At 40.5% G+C, this 16,199-nt stretch overlaps 1 protein-coding gene across 7 annotated transcripts in view; it reads left to right on the top strand.

Moving 5' to 3' along the window:
- Window positions 1-1,221: 1,221 nt before the first annotated feature.
- The window catches only part of UBAP2 (ubiquitin associated protein 2), a 102,139-nt gene continuing 87,161 nt past the window's right edge, over window positions 1,222-16,199 (top strand). For 3 of the 7 annotated variants that reach the window (XM_074330645.2, XM_074330646.2, XM_074330649.2), the window contains exon 1: window positions 1,534-1,621. The gene's annotated coding sequence lies outside the window, so the exon portion shown is untranslated. Of the gene's footprint in view, window positions 1,307-1,533; window positions 1,622-16,199 lie in introns of those variants that run through there. The other 4 variants (XM_074330647.2, XM_074330650.2, XM_088792949.1 and 1 more) reach the window with 3 other exon arrangements.

The following is a 16,199-nucleotide window of genomic DNA, read 5'->3' on the forward strand; positions in this document are numbered from 1 at the left end:
CGGAGAGATAACATACATCTACATATTAAGGTTTATTTGTTAAAGGCACAGTCAGAGCATTCTTTGATCAATTCAGATGAATAACAAAGGCCTTCCTTGAGCTGAGCAGAACTGTTAAGGTTTCAATTGTTTTTCATCACTTAATTTAACCTACAGTCTATTAGTAACTAGCAAGTGAGTAATTAGCATCATGCCCTGCACAAAGATCAGTACCTGTTAATTCCCTTCCCACCTCACTTAGACCTGTTGTGCCCAACAGGTACATACAGGATGTGAAAATAATAACGAATATTTATTGAGGATTTACTGTGGCAAGCAAGTACTTTAATCTCATTTAATTGTGGTAACTTGGTGAACCGGTGTTATTACAAAGGGAAGCTCGGATTGAGGTAAGGCTTGCCGGACTCCAAAGTCCACGTATCCAGCCAGTCTGGGTGGGACACTGCTTTTGAAGATCAAATAAGCCGGCCAGTAAGTGATAAAATACTTTAAACTCTAAAACACTGCATTACAATTATAAACCACTATCTCCCCCTTTATGCTTAATTCCTGGAATTAAAACAGGTGAGATCTTTTTGAGAGTATTATTATTTGGAGATAGAAAATCTGGTTTGGGTCTCCTGAGAAACGGAACGAACCTCTCTAAGCTGTTCTTCATGCCTAAAACGGACAATCCCTGCCTCAAAGGGTTGATTATATGATTTAATAAAAACAGTGTATAAACGGCTGACATAGAGTAGGCGTTCAATAAATGTTGTCTTTTCACGCAAAAGGGGATTAGGAACGCAGAATTCGACCCCACATTTAACAAGACGGAAACTGTGTGGCCCTACTGATCCGTGGCGAGTCTTCTTGAAGCCCTCTCCGTGTCGCGGGTACGGTGGTGGGCCGTTGGTGTTTTCCCGCGCAGGGGACAGGGCGGAGCGCGAGCCCGGGAATGTGGGTGTGGGAACCTACCTCCCGCCGTACTACATCTCGAAGCAGGAACCACCCTCAGCCACCCGGTAGGCAGCACCCACTGGTATTGGTCTAAGATGCTACTAGCCCTGTCAGCTTGCCGTCTCGGCCTTCCCTCGGCACTCTTAAACGCACCGCCTATGAACCCTAGAGCGAATGGCTGCGCAGCCGGGTGCCTTTACTGTACAGCAGGTAGGAGTCGAAAGTGCCCTCGCGCAACATTTGTTGCCTTGAGTGGTTGGATCGCATCACGTGATGCGAGGAGGTCGGCCGTAGAGAAGCGACTGTGGTGCCTTGTGAGGTCATCACAACGCGACAACGAGCTGCAGTGGTGGGCATCCTGGATGCGGTGAGTAGTACGCTCCTGATGACTCCGACTACGAGAAATCCCGTAAAACCTCCCTTATTTGCTCCATCCCCCGCCTCGGCAGTGCAGGTCTCGCTTCCGTTCGTTTTGGGAGCGACTAGAGGAAGCGACGCTCCCCGTGGGCGGGCTGATGAGCCGAGCACAAGCGACGCATAGCGGCTCCGCCTTCGCTCGTGACGTGTAGGTCACGTGACGGACCGGGCCGCGTCTGCAGCCGCCGCCGCTTTGTAAGAGGCACATTGGCAGGTAACGAGCGGCGGCGGCGGCTGCGGTCCCGAGTCCAGCGTGAACAGCCCGGTAATTGGCACCCTCTTTCTCTCCTTCCCAGTTCTAGGGCCCTAAGCGCTGCAGCATGCGCTTTCTAGTTCTGGGTTCAGCCCTTCTTTCCTCCAGCTCCTTTCATAGTGCCCTAGCGCCCACCCGTGAGGACCGGGCCGAGCTTCCCTCGCCAATTTCATGAATCCTAAGTATGCCCAGGCCCAGGCGCCCTCCTTCCTCTCCCGGGCAGGTTGACCTGTGTGTCTTCTAGCCTAACGCGGTCCTAGTTGGCCCGACCCCACCTAGCCCCAAGGGGCGCCTTCCACCCCCGTTCGGGTTTCTGTCCTGGAGGGTGTGGTTTTCTTTCCCACTTCGGTCCCTTCCTGCCTGTCCGCTGGAGCTCCCGCGCCAAGCAGGCGCTCCCCATCCTGACCATCTTTCCGTTTTCACGCCTGTCGCTCGCTCGTCCTGGGGCTGGACCTCTTCGAGCCCAACTTCTGCGCTCTCTAGCCTTTCTCGGCTTACCCGATGGCATAGTTCAACTCTTACTTCTTTTTTATTCGGGAAGGCTTTGGTGTCAGACTCTGGGGACTCAGTTTTCTCCTCAGTCCCGGTTCCTGTTGTCTGGTTGTGTCACAGTTCTTTAATGTAGGTTTGAGAGCGCTTTGTAAACTAAAGCTCTTTCTTTTGTAATACGTATTCAAAATGTCATTACATCTTAGTTTGCCTCTGAATCACATTCTCACTTGGCTTTCCCACCTTTTCCCCTGGGTTTTTATCTATTAATTGCCCAGGCATCTCAAGTGCCACCACCTTGATCTCTTATCCTGGTTCTCTCTAGGAGTTGATCCCATCATCATTACTGTTATTTTCTGTTTAACATTATCTTGTTTACTATCACCTCCGTTGGATATTGTTACTACTTATATCCAAAGTATATGGTCTGCTAGTATTTAGGCTATCTTTCTTCAGCACCTCTGTGTCCTAACAATTGAGAACTTTTTAAGGTCTCCATCAGGTATCCAAAGATCATCTTTCATTAAAAGGGCATACAATAAACTTTTTGAGTTAACCCAGTAGTTTTATATTTTCTTTTCCTTTATGATAGCACTTTTTAAATCAAAAAGTGTTCCTCACTTTTTGCCATGAAATGTGCGTCCTTTTTAGTGTCAGTTTGTCTAATAAAGGTGGAAGGAAGGTGGACGTAATATCTGAGCTCTCCTGTATCCTAGGCTTTGGGTGCTTCGATTGGGATGGTGTCTGTCTTGTCTCAGGAAAGGGATTAATTCCACTCTTTAGATGATAGAGTCTTCCAGTACACCAACACCACCTACCTGCTTGCAAGGCCCCTTGGCTAGGTTAGGGCTATCCCCTTATTGCTGTGAAGGTTTCTCTTACCTATCATTAGGCAGAAATGATTAGTTTTCCACACGACTGTTCTGCTTGTCTCTAGTGAGTTCCTTTTGATTTTTTTCTCCTTATGGCTAGTTCACATGTGTGATGAGATTTCTTCCCACCCCTGTCCTGCTTGTTTCCCACAGCTCTGATTTCCCCTTTTTGCTTCCTTGTTCCCTCTGACCCTCAATAATTAAGAAACGATTTAGAGAAGGGAGGTTTTGTTATGATTGAAATATGGCTGGAAATGATGGCATGGGAATGAGGCCATGGGAAAGGTTGTGGTAATTGCCTCTCCTGCCTGTTTCCTGCTGCTCTGGTTTCCTCTGGCCTCTCTCTTTAAATGTGGGCTGGACCAGCGCAGTCACACTGAGCTGCCTTTAGAACAAGGCTGGAACAACAATAACACCTCTGCTTCCCTTTCCTGGTAACTAACTGGTGCAGCCTGTGCAGTGCTCACTGGGAGTGTCTCATGGTATTAGCCTGAGTGACTTTTATTGTTTGAGAAGAAATAGTAGGAGAACATGGAGAAGAATAGGTTTACTTGATTATGTGCTTGTCTTGATGGGAACTGGTCGATAACTCTATTCCCTTCAGTATAAGCTACATGTAGAAAGTATAAACCAGTCTTGAAGATTTGAACTAGTTTGAAGTGAAGCCTTCAGTTTGTAAATGTTGGCTTTGAAGTGTTCATTCCCAAGTTCTTTTTTTAAATGATGACTTATTATAAGATTTTTTTTTTTGGTCATAAGACTTTTTTTGGGGGGGATGTAAATATGTTATGAAGGATTAATTAATGCCTGCTCAAAAGAAGCAGTCTGCATGAATTCACAGACTGAAATTCCTCTGCTCTTAAACAAATTCCTTATTTCTCTTTGTGAGGGAAGCCGTAGGTCAGCAAATATCAGTTAGCTGTTAACTTCAGTAAATGGAGTGTCCTTTAAAAGTTGAGTTATGGCACCTGTGGTGTTGACTGATGATGTAGTGAATTACTGATAAATCTTAGAAGCAGCTGTTTTTTTTCTTTTTCTTCATTCCACAAAAAAGAGTAAGTTGATGAGCTGTAACTAGAAGGGAGGCAAAGAGAGGGAAGACATAGGGAATATCACCATATAAGCCTGTGGTAGGTTTTGAAATAATTCACCCAGCTATCAAGTATTTAGGAATAGAATCCTTTTTCTTTTTTTTTTTAAGTCCAAGAACTAAATCAGGTTTGTTTAGACAATTATAATGCAAATTATATGGTGATATTTCCTACTTTTTTTTAGTTTTCTTAACAGTGTTTCTCTAAAAGATGTTGCACAGCCTATACTTTTAAAGAAAGTGAATTATTTTAGTTTTGAAATTTCTTGGCATAGGTTTTGAAGACCAGGTTTGTGAATTTCTGGCTGACATAGCACGTGTACTAGAGTGAGTTTCAGTTTTCAGATAACTCATTATCATACTGGAGTTAGGAGCTAAACTGAATTGGAACCCAGTTAACTATGGAATTAATTTATAAAATTGGGCTTGGATTAAGGAGTAGGTGTTTCATTTAAGACTAGGTAGTGTGCACTACTTTTAAAAGGAATGTGATGCTTGTTTTGGGACCCTAAAAGTAATAGAACATATATTTGATTGGGTCTAAAACTTCAGAAAGTTTCGTTATGAGAATACCGGGGGGTGCCAAAAAAATGTATACAAGTGCACACTTTGGTCAGGATTGCTCAAGCAGTAGTTTGGCGTAATCAGAAGTGTCTGGACACTCACTGATAACCACTTTGAGCATCTCTTGTAATTGCAGAAGTCAAACGTGACTTGTATTCATCTTTTGTTATCAGTATATACTGAATATTACAATTTTAATAGTTTTCCTTTTTTAAATTGTGTATGCATTTTTTAGCACCCTCTCTATTGTCAAAAATTTATAGGGGGAGAATTTCATTTGGATTTAGACCCGGTGCTTAACTTTGTTTTTTGCTATTTAGTGTTATGATTAACCTGTTTTTTTAAAATTTTATTGGGCAGTATTGGGGAGCAGTATGTTTCTCCAGGGCCCATCAGCTCCAAGTTGTTGTCCTTCAATCTAGTTGTGGAGGCCGCAGCGCAGCTCCAAGTCCAGTCGTCGTTTCCAATCTTTAGTTGCAGGGGGGGCACCCCACCATCCCACGCAGGAATTGAACTGGCAACCTTGTTTGAGAGCCTGCGCTCTAACCAACTGAGCCATCCAGCCGCCCCAATTAGCCTGTTTTTAAGTAAGATGTCACATAGGAACTTTCTCACTTGTATGTACATACACAATCCAGTAATACTTAATATGATGCGATTGACTCAGATTTTTTTACACTATAGTCTCAATCTTCTCATTGAATCAGTCCTAGATAATTATACCTATGAAGACTTTTTTGGAAGCTCAGAGTTCTTGTTAATGATGTGTTTCTCCCTCTCTGCCTTCTTTAATTCTCTCCACTCTCACCCTTTCTCTTATTTTTCTCTTTCCCTTGTTTTCTCTTCATTCTCTCCCCCCCCCCTTTTTTTTTTGCCTCCTGTCCCTTCACCTCATTACAGAAACACTCTGAACACTCACTCAGTCTCAACTGAGGAGGTTGTAGGCCTTCTTATTCTACTTGCCACCATAACATGCTGCTTCCCAAGCAAGCAGAGAAAAATCTAAACAATCTGCAACTACATGGGCTTGGGCATGTATATAATGCTATCTGTATTGTGTGTGTCTTCTACCTGTCGTGTTTCCCCGAAAATAAGACCTAATCGGACAATAAACCGTAACATGCGTTTTCAGGATGACATCCCCTGAACATAAGCCCTAATGCGTCTTTTGGAGCAAAAATTAATATAAGACCTGGTCTTATTTTCGGGGAAACACAGTAGCTGGAATGTGTGTTCTTTGAAGGATGGGATTTTTCATTTGATAACAGTGTTTAGCATGGTCAAATCATTGAAGGAAAATAAGTGGGCTTAAAAAGATACAAGTTTATCTGAAATGGGGTGTAGAAAAAAATGATGGGCTTTTAGGATTGATTGATAAGCCTAACTTTAAATTGTTTTCTAGACTAAACCAGTCCTGCCCACTTTTTCTCAAATTAATTTACAAATTTCTAATTTAGAGTAGATTTTTGGGTCAGCCTGGCTTGCAGTAAGTATTTTGCCTAAGAAAATACTTTTGAGAAAATTTGAAAAAATTAAAAAGAAATTAAAAATGACTTATGGTTTAACATTTTAGTATAAGTCCTTACTCTCTTTTCTTTACATCAAGTACATACTTTTTAAAACATCTGAGAAGAAGGTATATGAGGTGTAAAAACACATGTAGAGTTTTCAGAAACAAGAATAAAATGACCGACCAAGGAATAGAACATTATGGCTTTCTAATACCCCCCTGTGCGTACCATATCCCAAGACATTCCTTTCCCTCTTTCCCAGAGGTAACCATTACCCTACATTTTGGATTAATTTTTTTTGGAATAATTTTTATTCCATATATGTATGAATCCATAAACAATATATACTTTAATATTGCCCATTTTCAGACTTGATCTAAATGGAATTTTATGATCTTCTGATATTTCATTCTCTTTTACATGTTTTAGATTTATCAATGGTTGATTTTTTTATAGCTATCAATCATTTTCAATAGTATGATATTCCATTGTAAGGATATGCCACATTTTATTCTATTGTGATGATCTTTATCTCAGTTCCAATTTTTTGTAATTACAAATTATACTTGTCTTCTTGTGAACATTTGTATAGCCCTTCTCCCATCAAAACAAACTGATTTCTCAAGAATGCGCGCGCACACACACACACACACACACACTCACACACAGTGCTTCCCCGAAAATAAGACCTAGCCGGACAATCAGCTCTAATGCGTATTTTGGAGCAAAAATTAATATAAGACCCGGTCTTATATAGGACCTGGTCTCATAGTAAAATAAGACCGGGTCTTATATTAATTTTTGCTCCAAAAGACTCATTAGATCTGATTGTCCAGCTAGGTCTTGTTTTCAGGGATACATGGTAGCTGTGCTAATCAGCATGTGAGGCTGGCCTCTAAGCCCTCTGCCAGTTTAGGGGCATCCTATGAGGAGGTCAGACACAGCATTGAGAAGTGGCAATTGATAGCACACCCTGAGAAGAGAGACAGAAGAAAGCTATAAAATTACACTTAAGAACTCAGGCTGCTGTTAAGTATATTGTCGGGTGACCCTAAAATGCCACAGTTGTTATGGACATTGAGTAGAGGGTAATTGCTGTTTACATTGAGGGACAGAAAATGAGAAAATCAGGGGTATGTTTATTATGCTGTTGAGAAAACGTGCCGGTGGAAGGTGGCAAAAAAGCAGGTGCAATTTGGGAGAATGGCAGGGCCAATGTGACCAAAGTGTAGGGATTAGAAAGAAATAAAGAGCTCCTATTTTATTGAGGAGTTGGTTTGTGAACACAAGTTGATGGGTTTTAGAATATTCTAGAAGATTAAACTGCACTTTGTCATCGGTTTCACAATTTACATTGTTCAGGCAGGTAAATCAGGGCATGAAGTTTCAGTGAACTAGAAAGGAGAAAATTATTGATAACAGTAATTGATAAAGGTGCCTTATAACTGTCGGGTTATATATATGACATTGACATATCAAAACTAGTACTGGACAAGGGCTATCAACTTATTCCTAGAAGACAAGGAAGAGGCTTTAAATATAATGACGCTTAATTCAGTTCATGGCAGAGAGACTGTAAAGGAAGGCATAGGTATAAGGCCTTAAAGCCCTTATGACTTAAATGTATATGGGAAGAAATGGTGGCATTAAAAGAATGGCTTATAGGTTTTGAGCTCTGGAACACTTGAAAAATATTGGTTACTTGGAAAATTTTGGAAGTTTTTGAGAGATTTGGATGAATTTCATTGTAGGTGTAGACAGTCAGATATAGTCTTCGTCTTTGGAGAGACACAGGTCTTTAAAAGCTTTTGCTTTGAAATTGGAGGTAATTATTGATGCTACGCAGTAGAGCATATAATTTCTGTAGGAGGAGATGGTGCTCAAGAAGTGAACAATTTTACTTTTCAGGTGGGAGAAGGATGTGACGCTGCTGAGGATTTGAGAACAGAACCAGGATGGTATGGTGTCTGAGAAGCCAAGGGAAGAAAGTGATGAAATGTGTTGAATGCTAGAGACAGATGAAAGAAAGCAAACAGAAGAAAGATGTGGGCGATTTGTCATTTTCCTAAATTAGGAGGAGGCGGTCGATGGTGACCTGGGGAATAGCATTTTTCCTACTGTTGGAGTGATTGGATGGTCAATCCAATGATTGAAAGGTCATTTTTCTAAGCCTTTGTTTTTTTGAGATTAATTTGGATGTGTGTGGAGACTAGTTGAGCAGGTTTTTATACACATACTGTGAGAAGAAAAAGGATATGAGGTATTTTCTCAATAATAGTCGTGGAAGATTTCCTTATCAAGGAATTTTGTATTTGGTATTTGAATGAAAACTGAAACTGGTGCATAAGTAACAGGTATGTTAACATTTAATTGAATTGCATGACTGTGTCTTGATACATTCTTCAGGTAACTGACATTTTAAAAAAAGTTGCTTTTGGGGCAGCTGGATGGCTCTGTTGGTTAGAGCGCGAGCTCAGCGAGCTCAACGTTTCTGGTTTAACTCCCGCATGGGATGGTGGGCTGCGCCCCCTGCAACTAAGATTAAAAAGGCGACTGGACTTGGAGATGAGCTGCGCCCTCCACAATTAGATTGAAGAACAACGACTGATGGGTCCTGGAGAAACACACTGTTCCCCAATATTCCCCAATAAAATTTATAAAAGAAAAAAAAGTTGCTTTTTGCATGAATGAAACGGTAATAAGGATGCCACTAGAGTAAAACAAAATGCTTAAAAAAATTACTCAAGACTATATTCTGGACACATGAGGAAAGTTAAAGAATTGTAATGAAAAACTGTGGGTCTGAAGTACTTAAAAAAATTGGTATTTATATTTTTGGCTTGTAGCAATAGCTAGAGGTGATAAGCTGTCTTGGGATAGCTTAATAATAGATATACTGAGCTTTTTTATAAATCAGTTGTGAAATATTTGTGTAGTGTAACAATTGAGAACCAAATGGTTCATGCATAAATGTGAAAAATAAGAATAACTTGAAACGTTTTAGGTTACCTATCTTGAGTAAGAAAGATTTATAAAGTTTTGTCTTTTGTGAAAGTAAAGTTGGGATTTAATCACTTTTAGCAGTAATACCCAATTTGCTGTATGAGACTGGTTAGCAGGGATACATACCACTTTGCCCAAAACCCAAAACAAATTCGGGTGAGATAATGGATTAACACTTTCAAGTGATTATGAGTTGAACTAGGTGACATTTTGAGGTGTGTATATGTGATAATTCCTGAAGTTCTTTTCACACCTTGGAGGTTGGAGATTTTCCTGTGTTGAGTATTGTTAATGGTTTTTCTGTGCTTAAAAATAAAGAGTTAAACTGACATTACAGTTTGGATAATGTTTTGTGTTAGAGTAAGTATCACGAATCACTTTTGATCATTGTGACTGGTTGTGGTCAGTATGACTTGACTAAATAAAAGAAAGATTTATCTTACTGAACTTGTATCCTTATGAACGGTGAAGGAGATCAGTCTATAGTTTGACACCTTCCTTCCCCCTTCCTTTTTAATTAAAAAAAATTTCAATTACAGTTGATATTCAAGATTATATTAGTTTCAGGGGTACAGCATCATGGTTAAACACTTACATAACTTACGAAGTCATCTACTGATAGATAAGCCTAGTACCCACCTGGCACCATACATAGTTACTGTAATATTGTTGACTATATTCCCTGTGTAATTCCTTCCCCTTTCTGACTGGGTCTTAGGAAAGAAGCCAAAGGGAGGGGAGTTCCTGCTTTTATCCCTTTCTCTGTGAAGGCCTTGGGACAGAGCAACTAGTGAGAAGTTAATCTTGCTCTGATGGATGTGGAGCTGGAAGATGGGGGCAGAATGGGAGTGAGGGTGCAAAGACAAAAAATTTATAAAAATATGTCTGTCTTTAACAGAGACTAAGACTATTGTTGGCATTAAATCTGTCCTTTTCTGATGACTCGCAGATTGGATTTCCTCAAGAGAGGATAGGTGGAGACTAATGTAGGTGCGCAGGGTTGGGGAAGAGCCATGTTAATTAAACTAGGCTTTAAGGATAGAAGAACTTGAGATGGCAACATTCAGTTGGCAATTTTAAAACATTTAAAAAATTTTTAATCTGGCGATTTATGACCAACTTTTTGTTAATACCCAGGAAAATAGACCCTTTCCTTTTCTTCTTTTCCTGCTTTTGTGCCTGATACAATGTGTGCTAATATTAGGGGATGCTTGCAGATGGGTATGATTATCTCAGTCACACAAGCTAGCATAGAAGTCATTCTGCAACTTGCTGAATATCAAAAAATGTTTGAGGGCTTAGTCTGTATAAGTTTTGGGTGGAAAACCCTCTCTCCTCCAAAAAAAGGACAGTGAATCAGTGATTAAAAACAGTGCAGATGATTTTAAAATAAATTACAAGGAAATAACTTGAAAGATTGCATTGTCCTTGGGTTCAGAAATTATTTTAGGAAAGTAGCCATACTATGCTGCCCAGAAGTCATGAAGATATATATACATAAATGCTGCCACTTTTGTGCAAGAGACCAAGGACAAGAAAGAAAACACAATGATATGATTTATTTCAGAAGGCAAGTTCCTAGGTATGTCCTGGAATTAGAACAGATTCAGACTAATTTCCTATGTCACCCATCACATGGCTTCAATAACTGATGTAGAATCAGAAAAAGTTAAATCATGTTTATTGTATTGTATTTGCCAAAGAAAAGTGTTTATTGCATGTTAGAAGGCACTTAATACCAAAAAGGCTTGGAGCCAGAAACAGGTTGGCCCCTAAAGTTTTCTTTTATATTCCCATGATACTCAATTCCTCAGCAGAACATAATAATTGAGATGCTATAATTATAATGCTACCTTGCGTTTGCATAATAGTTTATATACGTTAATGTCCAGTGGTAAAAGCATGATACAGCCATTTCTAGAGGATCACAATGATGCAAAAGAAATAGAAGACATTGGAGGGATATTCAGTAAACTGTGAACAGTGGTTATTTTGGTGTGGTTTTGTTTTCTTCCACTTTTCAGTATTTATTTGGAACTTTGTGTAACGACTGTATAACTTATATGGGTAAAATAATAAAGGTGAAATTGCACTGTTTGCAGCTTTCTCATCTTTCAGTTTAAACCACACAGGATCAAAAATTTCATCTAAAGTTCTTTGAGGGCAGTGATTTTCAAACTTTAGTGTGCATCACGTCTTCTTTAAACAGAATTTCTGGGTCAGTAAGTCTGGGGTGACCTTGAGAATTTGCATTTGTGACCAGTTGTCAGGTGATACCTATGCTAATGGTCCAGAGCAGTGGTTTGACATCCAGGCTGCACGTCAGTAACTTAGAGCATTTAAAAAGAAATTGAGATATCCCATAAAATTCATCCTTTAAATTATACAATTCAGTGGGTTTTAGTATATTCACAAGGTTGTGCAAACATCACTATTTTTAGAACATTTTCATCACCCTCCAAAAAACCCATACCCATTAGCCATCACTGTCCATTCTTTCTTCCTCCTAGCCCTTGGCAACCATTAATCTACTTTTCTGTCTCTATGGATTTGCCTATTTTGGACATTACATATAAATGGAATAATACAGTATACATATGTGGTCTTTTGTGAGTGACTTCTGATACTTTATTATGTTTTCAAGGTTTATCCATGGTTTAGCACGCATCAGAACTTTGAGTACTTGAATAGTGCTCCATTGTATGGTGATACTGCATTTTGTTTATTCATTCAGCAGTGGATGGACATTTGGGTTGTTTCTACTTTTTGGCTATTGTGAGTAATGCTGCTATGAACATTCATATGCACTTCTCTGGGTGAACATGTGTTTTCATTTCTCGTGGGTATGTACTTAGGAGTGGAATTGCTTGGTTATGTGGTAACTATGTTTAACTTTTTAGGAACTGCTTGAATAACTTTTAAAAACAATGTTGGTATCTGGGTTCTATTCCGAGCAGCTCTGATTTTAATGGGGTCTGGGTTCATTTTTTAGAAGTTCCCTAAGTGATTGTACTATGTGTGCAACCAGGGATAGTGATAGATGATGATTCACTAATCTTTATTTGATGATGAGAATTTCCTGATGTTTCTGGAGATACTATCACTAAACATTTGGACATGGATAGAATGGCACATTTAACTAATGTGTATGCTGTCAAACCTGGGTTGAGACTTTCTAGTAGTGTTTCATGGAGTAGCGTTTTTTTTCTGGGCTCCTCCTAACTTGTTTTACCATCCTATTGGTTCTCCCGGCCCCCTGTGCCACCAGAGGATCAGAACATGGAAGGAGATAATAGCCAATTATCCAGTAGAGGCATACCTCAGTTTATTGCGCTCCACAGGTGCTGCATTTTTTTTTTTTTTAAACAAATTGAAGGCAAGACCCTCCACCAGCAAAAAAGATAATGAATGACTTGGCTTATTGCGATGCTCGCTTTATTATGGTGGTCTGGAGCCAAAACCACACTATCTCCAAGGTATGCCTGTAATTCCTTGTTGCCAAAGCCTGTGAGAAACTCGGAAGGTTTCAGAAATGGAGATTTAAAACAAAAAACAAACAGTAGCTGTGCCACTGTGTATGTGGGTGGGTACAAATTCCTGGGGGAGCAGGACCAGAGAATAATACATAGGGAGGTGGACAGAATTTTATAGAAGTGGAGAAAGAAAAAACGGGAAAAAGAACAAGAGAGAAAAAGAGACTGTGTTTAAGAATCATTGCTGGATTTATGAGGAAGCTATTAATCCTATGTTGTGGTAAGTGGGTGATTTATAGAAAATCTATTTTAATCTGGTTACAGTCTTTTTTTAATTAAAAAAATTTTTTTAATTAAAAAATTAAACCCTTTACTAGTCCTTGTCTATGAAGTATAACCCTCTATTGAAGGTATTTGGTATTATTAGGCAGGTAATTGTAATCTAAAGTACAGTATTCCCATAATTCGATAGGTCTTGTGAAATGCTGTCTAGTGTACACCTTTTTGGGGGAGAGAAATGCCTGTTAGAAGGAGGGCTTAAAACTGGTCATGAATAATGAGGGACTTTTCAAGGGATAGGAGGGTAAAGAATAGCTGCTGAGCTAGGGTTTAGAGCCAAGAAATTAGCAGAGTAGGAGTGGGACCGATGTATGGAAACATCCATAGGCAATTAAATAAAAATTTCCTCCATGATTTTAGTTAACCTGAAAGAGAAATATGACTATACCAAATTATTTTTGATGTCCTTGTGATCAAAAGTTCGTCAGCACTCATCTTTTCCATGGACAGATTATATACACAGAATAGCAGGTAACATGGTAGTTCCCTTGTCAGCGATCCTGGGTGTAGGGGAGTTCACCCTGGTCCACCAGCTGCTGGAGGCCTGACCCTGCCCTCAGCAGCTGTGGAGAATAAAAGTATCAGCTTGGTCAGCTCCTGGCATGCAGGGCACAAGTAGTTGAGCTGCATGGAATTGGGTCTCATACTAGAGTTCCTTGGCACTCTAGCTGCTTTGCCCTCTCCTGGGTAGGGGATATAGACTTCCTCTTGCTGGCTGCTCTGGCCTCCCAAATCAGTTGAGGTTCTTAATGTAAACCAATCCTGTCCTCCATAGTAATGAATAAGTGTCTTTCCTGTGCAGAAAAAGGTTGAGAAGAATGGGTATTTTTTTAATTAGAAAAAGCAAGAACACAGATTGGAAGTTAAACAAAAATAATAAAACAGAACTAGTAACAAAAACATTACAATACAGAGTTGAAGGGAGCCCCTGTGGGCATCTGAAAGGTTGGAATGTTAGGCGAGATTCTGACTCAAAACCAGAGCTTTCGCATCAGATGTGAACAATGTAGGTGATGCCAACGGTAGTCATGCTGTTTTAAAGAAGAGGAAGCTGAGTTGGAGTTTGTTGTAGATCTATAATTGAACAGTTAACCATGTAGCATAGAATAGTGGTTAAGAGTGGTTGAGAGTGGTTGAGAGTGGTTAACTGTTCACCGAGGAGGCCAGATGGCCAGGGTTTGAGTCTTGGCTTTACCATTTTACTAGCTGTGAATTCTCTGTCTTAGTTTCCTGTCTGGAAAATGGGAGTAACATTTCTGTGTATCTCAGAGTGTTATTGGGAGGGTTAATATGTGTCTGGCACATAGTAAACAGTATGTGTTTGCTGCTATTATCATTACTTACTAGATTTAGGCTTTTGGGAATGAATGAGTAAATCCTTCATAAGATAGTCCCAGCACCAATGGCCTCAGGACTGAGTGAACAGCATCTCTGTCAACATCCTTTTTTTCATGTGAGCATTCTTCCCACCCCCCACCCCCCACCGCAAGCCGTTGTTTGTCAGTCTAGTTGTGTAGCACACAGCTCCCTGGCCCATGCTGGTATTGTGAGCCTTGCGCTTCCCCTCCTACCCCGCCCCTAGCTGAGGCATTCGGTCGCTGGTTGGCTGCTCACAGCAGCTCATGGTAGTTCTTTTTTTTTTTTTAATTTACCATTTTAACCATTTTTTTTTAAATAATACATTTCTGTTAAGTTTGTGGTCATTTCTTTCTTTCTTTCTTTTTTAAATTTTATTGGGGAAGGGGAACAGGGCTTTATTGGGGAACAGTGTGTACTTCCAGGACTTTTTTCCAAGTTAAGTTGTTGTCCTTTCAATCTTAGTTGTGGCGGGTGCCGTTCAGCTTCAAGTTGTTGTCCTTTCAGTCTTTCAGTCTGAGTTGTGGAGGGCGCAGCTCAGCTCCAGGTCCAGTTGCCGTTGCTAGTTGCGGAGGGCACAGCCCACCATCTCTTGTGGGAGTCGAATCGGCAACTTGTGGTTGAGAGGATGCGCTCCAACCAACTGAGCCATCCGGGAGCTCAGCGGCAGCTCAGCTCAAGGTACCATGCTCAATTTTAGTTGCAGGGGGCACTGCCCACCATCCCCTGTGGGAGTCGAGGAATTGAACTGGCAACCTTGTGGTTGAGAGCCCACTGGCCCATGTGGTAATCGAACCGACAGCCTTCAGAGTTAGGAGCACGGAGCTCTAACCGCCTGAGCCACCGGGCCAGACCCCTCATGGTAGTTCTTGCCAGCCACTCACAATAGCTGCCAGCCACTCACGCTGGCTGCTGGCCACTTACGCTGGCCACCGGCAGCTCATGGCAGCACACGCTGACCTCTGACTGCCCAGCTTCAGGGAGAGCCGTTGTTCACAATCCTAGCTGTAGAGGGCGCAGCTCGCTGGCCCATGTGGGAATCGAACCAGCGACTTTGGCATTAGGAGCACGGCTCTCCAACCACCTGAGCCACCAGGCTGACCCTCTGTGAGCATTCTTGATGGAAACTTGCTTCTTGAACATAAATTGTATATTCTGTTTTGAGTGATCGAGTCCTTAGCTGAGTAAGTAATTCATGTTACCTGGATTAATTATATTCTGTTTGGAAAAAAAAGACATTCACTTTGCTGTTTCTGGAGTATAAATTTATTTGATGCAGTAGATGAGATACTCTGCACTATTGTGTGAACCTCCTGGTTTTAGAGGTATCTTCCAATGCAGACACTTGGTGACACTATCTTAAAGCCCTTTCATGCTTTCACCAAAACCTTGCAGTTCTCAGCATGTTATCAATAAGTGTTCTGTAACTTTTCACAGTGATCCAGTGTGCCCTTGGTTTTTTTTTTTAGGGTATGATATTACATGGTTTTTAGATAACTTTTTTTATGCCTTAAAGTTAGGGTCATCTTATGATGAATTTGTGGTATTTGCTTATGTAAGCTTTAATACAAGTACAGGTGGCTGTTAACCATTTTCAGTTCATTTCTGCTCTGGAATCACTTGAAAAAAGCAGCTGTTTCACTGAGGCATTTTATCTTTTAAAAAATCCTTGGAAAAAAAATAGCAGTTAGTAAAACATTTTCTAAAAATATCCCTACTACAGAGAAAGTCTTTGTAGTTGAATCAAGTTGGTTTTTTCTGCTGGTTTACTTTCCTTATGTTACAAGTAATTTAGGCCATGTTTGCACTTTAAATCTAGGAAGCTTTATATGGTATTTTGCTGATACTGTTTTTAAAGAGTTTAAAAATATAATAGCAGTTCTTACCCGTCTA

The sequence above is a fragment of the Rhinolophus sinicus genome, chromosome 16 (genome assembly GCF_057876585.1).
Source record: "Rhinolophus sinicus isolate RSI-liver-muscle chromosome 16, RSI-T2T, whole genome shotgun sequence".
In the NCBI taxonomy this organism is placed as follows: domain Eukaryota; kingdom Metazoa; phylum Chordata; class Mammalia; order Chiroptera; family Rhinolophidae; genus Rhinolophus; species Rhinolophus sinicus.